Source organism: Diadema antillarum, unplaced genomic scaffold (genome assembly GCF_040938485.1).
Source record: "Diadema antillarum isolate AM-2024a unplaced genomic scaffold, OU_Dant_1.0 seq00001836_RagTag, whole genome shotgun sequence".
NCBI classification, from domain to species: Eukaryota; Metazoa; Echinodermata; class Echinoidea; order Diadematoida; family Diadematidae; genus Diadema; species Diadema antillarum.
Genome location: NW_027272509.1, coordinates 149,400 through 162,324, shown reverse-complemented (window position 1 = coordinate 162,324; position 12,925 = coordinate 149,400). Strand labels below are relative to the sequence as shown.

The window sequence follows — 12,925 nt, the reverse complement described above, 5'->3', positions numbered from 1 at the left end:
CCCCCCCCCCCCCCCCAAAAAAAAAAAAACACCACCAACAACAACAACAACATAAACCGCAAACGAATAGATGGCAATCTTTTCCGTGATATATTGTATATTGGTAGGCATATTGTCTCTTTTCTCTCTTTTCTCTGTTCATCGATTTATCGATAATAAATTCAGTGTATGACCCATTTCCCCCTTCTATTCTCACACTGACACGCCAACAAAAACAACCGAAAAAATCGACTTTTTACTCTTGCTTTACTTCACAAAACGTGCGTGGTGCTTTGTTGGACATTGCATAATCTATGCACAACAAGGAACTATACGCACATTTGCGGGGGCAGGCACAAACAACTGCGCGTAAAACATGTCAATTCTCCAAACACATGAATCCGTTAATAGACATTCGTTTTCCAGCTCTTGCTCGCTCTCTAAATTCGATAGGATCCGGTAACTAATAAGCTGAGTTGTAACAAATGAATGTGATTTTACCCTGGATGTAAACAAACAGACAAAAAAAAGCAAGCGAAATACTCTCAAATCACTATGAGATATATAGAAATATTTTCTTTCTGATATCCCCCTCCCCTTGCTATTAATGCTAAGATGCCAGTGAAGTATCATAATTTATGATGATCATAATGAACGAGTCGGCACTGTAATGAAATCGAACTTACCGAGACGATCGGTAGGAGTAGGTTGCAAACAAAGTGCTCAGACAATCCAGAAACGTTTGGACTTGATTACATGATGGTCACTTCACGTCCATCAAAGGCTAGTGTCAAAGATCCTGATCCTACACTCTCGTGTCTTTTTCTTGCATACGCTTACTCTATTATTTTCGATACAATACATTGCGCGCGTATAGCTCTCGCATGCGCAGGGCGCAGAAAGCAAGTCGGGCTATTCCACTGGATGGGAGGGGGTTAAGTGGAAAGGAGGAAAATATTTTGGCGATAAAGGCAGAGTAATCTGGGACCCACCCGTTGCATAAAAATTACAATTATGGTAACTTTGCCATCCAGTGTTAACGACCATGACAACAGTACTCAATAGCCAATCAAAATCAAGGATTCCAAGTTACCATTGGATGGCGAAGTTACCATATTGTAACTTTTATGCAACGGGCTGGTTTTGTTTGTGTTATCGCTGTTGTTATTGTTTCAAGTTTAATATCAAATAAAAATTGAATGGATGAAATGCTATATACAATTTTATCAAAATGATAGCATTACAATCAATAAAATTTCTCCGATTATTATGTACACATCCTAGAACAAATAAAGAAAAAAAGACAAAAACAAAATAAGATTGAGTACGGCAACATGGTCTTGTCCCCTTGTTATCATATACGTGTCATTATATTTCCTTTATTAACCACCTCACTTTTATCGATTTTGTTTGTTTGGGGTTTTTGTTTGTTTGTTTGTTTGTTTATTTGTTTGTTTATTTATTTATTTACTTATTTGTTTGTTTGTTTAGTGAGGTGCAGTGTCGTCAAAGACGTGGCTCAGGTAACTGCAAGTGCAATTATTGTAATTATCATTTTCGAGATATAGCTACAGTGTACGTCCACGCAAATGTCGTGTGTACATGTCCCAGCGAGCGACTTTGGAATGCAAATTGTATTCAGGAAAGAAAATCTTAGATGTAGGTGTGGGCGGAGAGAAGGAAGGTTCAGATTTTTACATTAAAAAAAAACCGAGAAGGAAAATTATTATGTTTTTCAGAAAATGTCAGAGAGAATAAGAGGCGATCAAGGAAAGTAGTTGACATATTATTTCATCTGACCTTTATGTAGCTTTTTTTTGTGCCTAACATTATGTGCGTGTATAAATGAATCAAAAAGAAAGTTTAGGGACCGTGTTATATCGAACGCCTGAGTTTTGTTAATCTTTAACTTGATGAGGACAAAGGAGACGAGCCAGTGAGGATTGAGACCATGGAGGAGGTTAACAAACTTTGGGTCAATCAATTATTGCTTACAGATAGCTTGGAAAGAGAGAGAGAGAGAGAGAGAGAGAGAGAGATCCCGCGCAATTCTGTTATATTACTCCTCCTCCTTATTTCTTTCTCTCTTTATCCACACACAAGCATAATATAATAAACATAAATACAAGTTATTTAATAATGTGCATATCATAATTACCAGGGGGCTGGGATATTTACTTTCTCTCCCTCACGTACCCCACCCTCTCTTCCCTTTTCCGTATCTTTTCGTCCGCAATAAGAGTCGTAGGCAATTTTGATCACACAGCAGGAGTGTCGGTTCGACATTAAACAGTAGGGCCTGTGTATTTTTAAATCCACAATCCATCTCCACATTCTACACGGCAGGTGTACATGACTAGATTGTATGTGTGTGCGACTGTAATGAATCATGTATTATGAAGACTTCTTACTGTGTCCTGACGATTTACCCATGATACAATCTATAAATTAAGTACGTGGGATGACGATGATTATGCTATTTCGTATGGTAACAAAGGGTTAATATTCTTTGAGCCACGGATCGGAGGCTTGGCAATGACAACGCACTTCAAAACAAACCATTATCATTCGCCAAAGCCCATGTAATAAGCGGTGGGATAAAGCAGATTACATCGTTATTAAACAACCACCGATTTCACCAAGACAGATCCGCTGTCAGTTCAACATTACGCATTACCATGACAGCACATACTCGTCTGTGTACGCGATAATAGCCCCTACCTACATAGAAAAGCCGTCAGATTTTCAATTTATATCTCAAGAATTCCCGACAAGGGTAGCCCAAGACAATCTCTCCCTCTCTTCCCTGCCTCTCCCTCTCTCTCTTTTCTAAAAATATTAACCATGGAGTGTGCTTGCAATCTTCAAATATATCTGTTGTTCTTTTCTTGCATGGTTGTTGCTATGGAAACGTTATACCTGGTACATCTCTTCTTGAGACTGACAGGGTATCTCTCACCTAAAGGTGGAGCTTGTCTAGAGATTGAATTTATATTAACCACATGCAGCATTTTCTTGAGCGTTGAACGTTAGACAATGGAGCTACAGTAGCTCCATGGTTAGACACCCTTATGTGAGTGTGTGTGTGTGTATGTGCGTGTGCGTGTGCGTGTGCTTACAAAGTAGATGCGTTTTATGTTTGTGGGTTTTTTTTATATACAATGTATTACTAGTATATAATTCATCATATATATATACAGTATATATATATATATATATATATTATCATATATCATATATATTTTTAATACATATATCATATATATATGTATATATCATATTTTTTTTAATATACACACACATAAAGGTTTGTTTTGGTTGGACTCTGATAGTGCTTTTTTTCAATAAAAGTTTTGAGTTGCATAAGTTAGTGCATTCTTTTTTCATTTCATAGACCTTTATTATTCTCTTACAAGTGGAATATGAGTTATATATAGGTTTACACATGCATGTGAAATTATATGGTTTCATAATCATGTTGACATACAAGTAGAATATTGCATATCATAAAAGGATTGTTTTGTTGTTACATTTTTAGTGGATTTGGCTTGAATTGATTTAAATTCTAAAGACAGAAATTATTACAGTAAATACTGGAAAATGATGTTGAGTTTTTCTTTTCATCTGTTTTATTCATGTACTATGATAAGAGAATAAGATCAATACAGATCGAGGAAAAACACATTTTTAAAAAGTTCCATTTGAAATTTTTCTGTTTTCTCCTTTGTTTTTCCCTGTCTTTCAATATAAAGGTCACTGAATGTGACAGTACAAAATCTTCAGAACTTTCTCAAAGTGTATACAAGATATAGGCTACTTGAAGAATGCAAAATCTCACAAACTCTTGAAAGAGGAAAACAAACACATGACATTGAAATAGAATGATATCAATATCGTAACATCATTATGGGAAAGAATTGGACAGAAGGGAAGGTCAATTTAAAACGAGTGTATGTCAACATTTCACTTGACATCCGAGGCTCTGTTTAATGCTGCATAAATAGAATGCATGATGAATCTATGTTTGGTTTGTTTGGTTGTTGTTGCTGTAGTTGTTGTTGTTGTCGTTGTTGTTGCTGCTGCTGTAATTGTAGTGGTGGTGGTGGTGGTGGTGATGGTTGTCGTGTTTGACTATCAGTTTGCTGAGGGCGGAAATTCATTCACTAATCGTACTGTACAATAACTAACATGGTTTTGGTTTGATTATACCCGAACTCCATGCCATGAATTCATTCCAGTATCTTTCTAGCGATCTTATTGATAATGGAGGCCATATTAGGGTAATTTTTATTTACGCTTTCATTCATTATCGCGTGAGCAATCTAGGAGAATCTACTATGACATAGTTCAAAGATTTTGACAAATATCCAATGTCTCACTGCAAAAGAGGCCTGACACAATAATCGATACTGAATAGTGATTCGCTAAAGTATTGTGTCTTCACTAACTGGGTCAAAAAAAAAATGTCATAACCTAAAAGATTACATCGTGGCGAAGCTATTATAGTGACAAAGAAGTGAAAAGAAAATAACAAAGGCACGAATGAAATTACACAGCCCACGATACACGTCACCTGACCCCCTGATCATTATTTGCTTTGTGATGTCATAAATCGTGTTTGCATGACATGACGCAAGGGTAGTGTGTCACGTGATGAGAATCCATGTCACCCATATATTTGACAGTGGCATCTAAGAAAATAAAATTTAAGGGGTCTAGGGCAAGAACTCATTGAACAATTACCCTCTAGCCAATTGCCCCGGACCTTTCCCCTGACCCTACCCTAATCCTAATCCTAATCATGAACCTAATCCTAACCTTAACCCAAACTCTAACCCTAACACGGATAACCCTAACCCTAATCTTTACTCTAACCTTATCACTAACCAGTATTTAGCCGGAGGTAGTAGTTGTCCGGGGAGGAGGGGGGGGGTACAATTGCCCTGATACGCATTTACGACACAAATATTGGCAGACAAGTATATTATGACATTGCAGACAAGTTTGAATAAAATCGAATTTGCCTGATAAATGTAAATTATTATATTCGTGATGGCTCATGTAAACAGGTCTGCGTTGTTTACTTTGAATTTCAATCAAAGGAAGAACTTGAGCTTTCTACAGTAAAAGCGGGCAAGTGATAAGTATAGCTTTGGGAAGTTGAGGTTCCCGGTGTACACTGTATAGTTTGTAGTCAGAGTGCATGCAAATTTGATGACATGACGATGTTGCGGTCGGAGAGTCTAATCACCATTAAATGCATATAACTGTTCTTGAATAGTATGATTTTCGCTGCTAGAAGGAAGGTTTTAAAGGTGCTGTTTACCTTTGGCAGCACTGATATAAAGACGTTCGAGTTATCACATTTGATGCATATGTGTAGGTCAGTTGTATCACAAAACGTCCTATACCATATACGAATTTTGCAATAAAGCTTAAAAAATAAGGATATATCACAATTTTCCTCACTAAACCATAACTGTAGACGGTTTAGTCTAGAATTAGAAACAATTTCATTATAACTATTGTTTACATTTTGTCTATTTTGCAATATTGATTATACTGACTGACTTTTTTACACTGGTTGTTTCTATCCCTACCTCACATTTCATAACTATTTTGAAGCACTGAAGTTAGGTTTTTGTTCCATCTGCAAATGGTAAACAATGTCTTTAACTCGAGGGATTATTGACAGGATTAAGTAACATTTTTTTTCCCAGCATAATTCAACTCAATTCAATTCAGTATATTTCCATCATGAATTTAATTCTTTTTCATATTCAATTCATTTTCATTATTTTCATTGTCATTTATAACAAATATTTCATGCATGTGATGGAAAGAGAGAGAGAGAGACAAAGATTTCAAATACTGATGTCAAAAATCATTCACTTTGAATACCAAGTCGTGACAAGGGCATCACTGGTCCTCGAGCGACATGCATACAGTATTTGTTTCTTTCCAATTTTATTTTGATGATCCAATACATAATTTGCTGTCTTTCTTCTGCAAGTTATGCACGCGTACATAAATTCAATCAGAACAACCAGTCATGTTTATTTATCGATCGATATTCATACTATGCAGATACAACAGTTACACAGTCAGCCCTCACAGCATATACCTGTAATACGTTTGCATGCTTTCCATACTGATACATGTACATGTATGATAAAATCAATATAAGGAAGACAACTGCGACTCGCATTACAAAATGCGCAAGTATAACTGACAGGTGTATGCATGTGCAAACGCCCTCACAGTATTAAAATGGTTGTACGCATAGCCATAATGTATGAACTCGCCCATCCATCAGACCGAAACTAATGAAGTGGTCATTTGTTTTGAAAATACACTACACAGAGTCACACGTGCACTCTCATAGCTGCTATGTGTGATTGACAGTATTGGTATGTAGCTCAGCTATGTGTAATATAGGTGCATGCATGTGCCGACTTTGAGTGACATTATCAGCCAGTTCTCTTCGTTTTGTTAGTCAATTGTTGGTCATGATCTAAAATGATATGGAAGTCTATGCTGTCTATGCTGTAGTATAGAGCTTTTACACACCGTATCAACAAAATGTCATGCTTAGAGTTTAGACACATGCATATTGGTGAAAACGTTCTCTGTCCTTGAATACATAGCTCATGGCAAAGGAAATATTTCATATCCACCAGCACGGAAGAAAGGGTTTCGCAACCTACACGACGCCATACCAAGGAGGTACCTCCTTGGCCATACCAAACCTACTGTACTCGTGTTTACGTTTCATTGATCATGCGTTGCTGACAGCAGCAGATCTGAAGTTGACGTTCGTTCTAACAGGGAGGTGAGTCTCACCTCCCTGGTTCTATCTCCTGCTATAGGATGAATCACCGCGCCGTTAAAGCTCCATGGATGAATTCAGGAGCTTTGCACTGACAAGGCTGTCATACAAAATATAGGCTTCGGGCGGCTCATGCATGTTGCATGTGGCGCCAGTGGTGCACCTTGCGTATTGCGCTTGCCTAACGATGGATGTTAGTACACTGTACGTATAGAGGGAGCAATCAAGAGGAATAGGGGGCGGTCTTATCTCTGGATGATAGGAAGATGCTAGCAGCCGAAAAGGAAGCGCGAGAGCGCGGGGCCCGCCCGGAGAGAGGAAGGAAGGGGGAGAAGAAGAGGGATGGGAGGGAGCTATTACCGTAACATCCTGCCTAACGCTATACACACGGGTTCTCCACATCACCACAGCATTTGGTCATAAATCAGCTCTTTAAAAAAATGCTCTTAAAATGTGATTACGACTCACCAGGTTTTACAGCCTTTGCGGACGACTTTCCCTTTCTATTGCCACATCCAAGATCAGTCAAATACCCCTATACGATATCCAATTAATTCGACCTACTCCTGTCTCATTCACTTCATGTTGAGAGACGACGCGCAGGTACGAAGGGCATAACGTTATTACAAATACAGCTATGAAGTCCTCTCTGCTGTGCGTGTGTGTATGAGATCGAGAGTGTGCGATATTCCGCGAAGTATTCCTACAGAAGCTGCCTTTTCGCTGTTTCTTTCCCTCACACGCCCCACCGGACACACGGACAGTAGAACGCGGTCGCTAGAATGTTATGTAACAGTTGGCGGAAATACATGTACAATGCAGTTGTATCGACTCGCGGCCGTGCACTTGCATTTTTATGCATGAGCGCGGCACTCGTGTACTACGAACGCGCGCGAGTCCTCGACCGCCTCGAAGCTTGTCTTTTGGGTGTGTTTTTTGTTTTGTTTTGTTTTTCTAATCGTCGTAACTTGGCATTATCGGGTTGATTCAGATAGACATGTCATGCAAGGATAGATTTCAGATAATAGATTGGAGGGAATGACGGCTATTGCTAGAGTGCTCGTGCAATGGGGATGTGGTGGTGATGACATTGATTTGCATTTTTCTTTTGTCTGATAATGCGGATTGGATTGGCAAATGCGATCATGCGACGACATACCACTGTAAAATAAAAACATAAAATTTCTAGGCCCTACTCCCGTTCGTTCTGTCTCGCTGCAGCGAGGGAATCATGACAGATTCACGGTGGTGGATAGATGTTCAGATTTCGAAATCAACTTGCTGATTATTCTCAGAATCCGATGTACTTTCAGGGACAGTCCTCCAGCCCATGATGGAGCTACAAACGACGTTTGTAGCTCCATGTCCAGCTCTATCGGTCATGAGTTAGCCCAGGGAGTCACCTCCCTGGTTAGCCCATACACTAGTACACAGAAGGAATTTAGTCTCCAACGGGCAGACGAGTTCAACAAGGATTATCTTGATGACAGATAGGCCCTACAGCTAGGCTTTTTCAGAGTTGTTGCGATTACGGTTGTTCATAGAATATCATGGTTATTTTAATTATCAACAATACCTTATTACTCACATCGATATTATTGTCATCGTCATCGTTATCAGCATAATTTTCATAAAACATATCTTTTTGTTTACAAAATGACGTTTTCATTCACATTGGCTGTTTGCAACAAGGACCAGTTGTTTTTATTGTTGTTTCGGATTATTTGGTGTTTATATTCATCCCATAAAAGAATACTTACACCAACTCTTTGTTTAAAAAATAATGTTTTGGTTCCACATAACTAATTTTCATACAATTTCAGTTCGCAATTCATAATAATTTATTTGTGCATAAATACATTAATTTATATCTGGCCGTCCCCAGCTCACATGTGAGCCTCAATTTGCACAGAACAGTAGGTCTATTTTCTGGTCAGCCCGGCTCGGTATCTTGAGCAGGCTCGGTGCCTCGCAGGAGCCTTGAAAGCTAGTCTCATTCAGAATATCAGCCAATAAAATAGAGAACTATAGACATGAAACGATTTTCACTGAACATAATATTTCGTCTTCATATACGCATTCATTCATCCATTATAACTTGGAACGAAGAGTTTACTACCGACCTGCGTATAAGTCGTCATATCAATCAAATGAAAAAGTACACGTGTGTCGTAAATTTAGAGAACGAGAATGATGAAGTATGTTTTCCCCACCCAATTTCATCAGATTTGCATTCGAATTAATGAAAACGTTATCAAGTTCATCGATTTTCGTCAACCTTATTTTCTCAAAGTACATTTTCATTCTTTCAGCATTCGATTTCGTTTAAACTCATTCCTTTTGAGATGCTATTCCATTAACTTTACAAAGAAATTCATTCAGTTTGAAAAATCAAAGTTTGCAGCTGGTTAGAGGTTTACTTTCGTTCCGAGAACCAATTTCAATTTCATTTGATAAGGCACATAAGTGTATACTTGCACTTTGAAGGATCAAATTCAATCAACATATAACAAGTCCTCCAGTTGCGTGTAATTCATACCTCATTATTTTCTACAGTTATCATGTCATTACAGTTGTGTACTTTGTGCTGATTTGTATAGCATATGAATGTAACAATACCTTGTGTAAACGTTGTTTTGATTTGTATATGTCATGTGTTTTTTTATCCTTGTGGAATGATGGAAATAAACGAAATGAAATGAAATGAAATGTCAAATCCCCCTTTTTATTGTTATCTATAATTTGATTACATATAATTTCGTTTTCATTTCAAAGTTTCATATAGTCAGCTAATTTCATTCATACCAATGCTATTCTTTTCTGTCTAATGTTTCTTCTAGTTTCACTTTATTCATTATAACCACTACTAACAGAGTGGATGTAACTCTTACGGAAGGTATTATCCCAATTCTTACACATGTCCACATGTATTTACCATTGGACTCCATGCACCCCATCGTAGCTATTGGATATTGCATGCCTCGTCACATTATATACCTTGCACTGCTTTGCCAGTTGCCACAATGTCCTTGCAGTGCCCATGCAGTGTATAACCTGTGATTTCGCAGTATCGCCATGCAGTTATGATAGTTTTGTTGACTGTCAAATACTTCTGCCACTTTAGTTCTGTCCGTTGTCGAGATATTCATGTACACCCTCCTCGAGCAGCCGCTGAAGTCGTGTACAGAAAGTATATGTGCACGAAAGCGCAGTATAAACACGCCTTGAGCTGTTGATTTGATCCACGGTTTGTCAGACGAATGGAAAATTTCAGCGTAAGGCAAATGTCCCGTTTTAACTTTCAAAGGTATTTCAAGTTTACATAATGTGTCTATACAGATAAGTAGAAATATACTTATACAAAGAACATTATGTAGCAGTAACGAAAAACAATGTCCAAAATGCTGTAATATGGTTGCCTTTTATGAGTGAATCTAAATTCCTTACAGTTCGTCAAGGCCGTGCTGATGCGAATTTGAATGCGCCTCATGTGTATTAAATATTTACGTGATATTATGAAATCGTGTACATGTATTGAGAAATAAAGTGCATAAAAAAACTTGCTATAGCCTTTGTAATGTTGATCTTGATGATCGCGTCGCTAAATTGAGTGCAAATCTAACGAGATTGGGCGAGGAAACCCATGGTAACGATAATATTTTTCATAATGATAATGATAACAATAGTAATAATGAAAATGATAACACTTATAAGACAAAGAAGAAGAAGAGCAATAGCAATAATGATAATTACCGTAATAATTTTAAATATTAAGATTACAATGTAAGAATACTGTAGTGGGGCTGTCGCACGTTCCATCGATTTTAGTGTACTCGCCGTGGTGATGGTTATACTGGTCTACGAACCCAATACCAATAATAACAAAAAGCAAAAAGAATGAAGCTTGAGGAAATTCGAAAAAACACACACAATTTCCACCCTTTTGATATAACAGTAGTGTCAAGACTTTAGAAGTTACCAACCAACAACGACCAATGAGATACTATGTAATAGTTCTCACATGATAGCCGAAGAACCATTTCAAAGTCCAGGTAGTAAATGAACGTTGATACAATATTCTGACAGTTTAAAGAAGAAAAGGAAAGAAAATACTCTAGCACTTTCCACTGAAAGACAAAAAATGCTTTATCATTCTCGATGAGACAAAAGATCTATATTTTCATTGTGATCATGATAACAAGGTGACTTCATTTTTCTACTCACATGCGTTAACTCCAAAATGCGTTTATCATCAGACCCTGCAGTGCTCGGTGTGTGGAACGCTTGTTTTGTCCCCGTAACAAAGCGGAAAGATTTTCGGCATTCCACGGACAAAAAAAGCCCGCTGTATAAACTGTCAAGCTGAAAGGCACCCTATTATCTTGCTTGAAATATCCAGTGGTATATTCATATCATCTTTTTCTCACCCGAAGCGATCTGTCTAGTTGCGACGTTCAAGTCGAGGATCTCATAAAAAAGGGCGCGCGACACTGAGCTGTGTATCATGTGATGAGCCATGGACGACCAATCTAACAGAACAGCGCCTTCCAATCTACACAGTATTTGACAAGTACAATTCGAGTAACTGCAGCGCGTTCAGGACTGCCCTTACACAACACCTAATATGTATTTGCCTTATCTTTGCAGATTATATTGACACAAGTGCAAATATTTCCAGCCCGGCGTATGTATAATGGTGCGGTTGAATCGGTCAAAGTACGTTTCATTATATACCTATAGGCCTATAAAGGATAGAATAAAGTAATGAGACTGACCAATCTTATCATACAATGCTGTGACATGGAGGGAATTTGTGACATAGACTGGGATGACTTGTAGAGACCATTATACATTGCAGTCTTAATTTTGTGCAATCAGTTCCCAAAAATTTTAGACTATGGACAAAAGCAAGGCAGCTAACAAGATGAAAAAGATAAGAGATAAGCCTTTCTTATTGGGTTGATAGATGTGTACATGTCATTTACATCATAACGACAAGCAATACAAATAAAACGATGGATAAACCTAGAGAAATAGTTCATTAACGATTGCAAGGGAAAACATGTGTTTTGCCCTTTATGGCGATTATGAGCCACCACGTTTTAGAAATTAGGGGTACTGTAGTCACCAGACAATGAGTGATGGGGAAAACATTTTCTGGTATTAAAAAAAAAAAAAAGAATGAAAGAAATATGAACTTTTGTGATGACATTTTACATCTCTGAATAATATTTGCCAGAAAAATAGACCCCAATGTATGGCGAAATTCAATAGATATAATCTCGTCGAAATAGGCAAACCCAAAATGGTGGGGGAAAAAAAGAAGTAGAGATCGTATGCTCGGTGTGAAATACTGTCTTTTTTATCTGGTGTTCTTGTTGAACATTGGCGTGTTGCATTATGTAGCTGTTGATGCTGCCGTTGCTAAGAAAATCTTGAATGATTAACGCTACACCCAACATACACAATCCACGACTCTGCGCAGATTGTAAACACATTACAAATAAGACAACGACTAAAGTCCGTTTTGTCTCGCTGTCTGTTAATTAATCATGGAATTGTTGCATTCTTTTTTTGCAAACAAAGCCCTGCAGAATGTAGGCCTATACACATTTCACAGTTGGTTGACTATTTCGATATGATTTCACATTAAAGGAGGGAAGCCGCTTATATCTAACTGTTGAAAACCACATTAAACAACATGATAAAACGTTCTTTATGAGATGTTCTTTACCAGATAGGCCCATGACAAGCTCTGACTTTTTTGTGGGTTCCTCCATTTTTAGCACTTTTCGTCTTGTTTTTCTTTATTTTACAATGAATAATTAATGTATAGTAATTTCAATCTACAATGTTTTGCTTACCTCATCCTCTGTTACCAAAGAGAGTAAAATGTTTATGTATTTATGTTTTTGTCAAAAAATGAGATAAACTTTGAAGTGAATTGAAGAGTAAACCCAATGGGGTTGTTGGGGGAAGGGGCCATACTCGAAAACAAGAGAACAACAGAGGCATTATTGAGATGTTTAGTATAGTGAGAATGACTTTTGTTATCAATCTTATATGGATATACATTTTTGGAACATTTTGATTCTTCGTTTCTTCTTCTAAAATCAG

At 37.6% G+C, this 12,925-nt stretch overlaps 1 protein-coding gene across 2 annotated transcripts in view; it reads right to left on the bottom strand.

The window, feature by feature from the left end:
• The window catches only part of LOC139712652 (ATP-dependent translocase ABCB1-like), a 69,916-nt gene extending 58,595 nt beyond the window's left edge, over positions 1-11,321 (bottom strand). The window contains exon 1 of one of the 2 annotated variants that reach the window (XM_071624460.1): positions 11,033-11,321. The gene's annotated coding sequence lies outside the window, so the exon portion shown is untranslated. Of the gene's footprint in view, positions 1-7,276; positions 7,628-11,032 lie in introns of those variants that run through there. The other variant, XM_071624459.1, reaches the window with a different exon arrangement.
• Between the last annotated feature and the right edge of the window lie 1,604 nt (positions 11,322-12,925).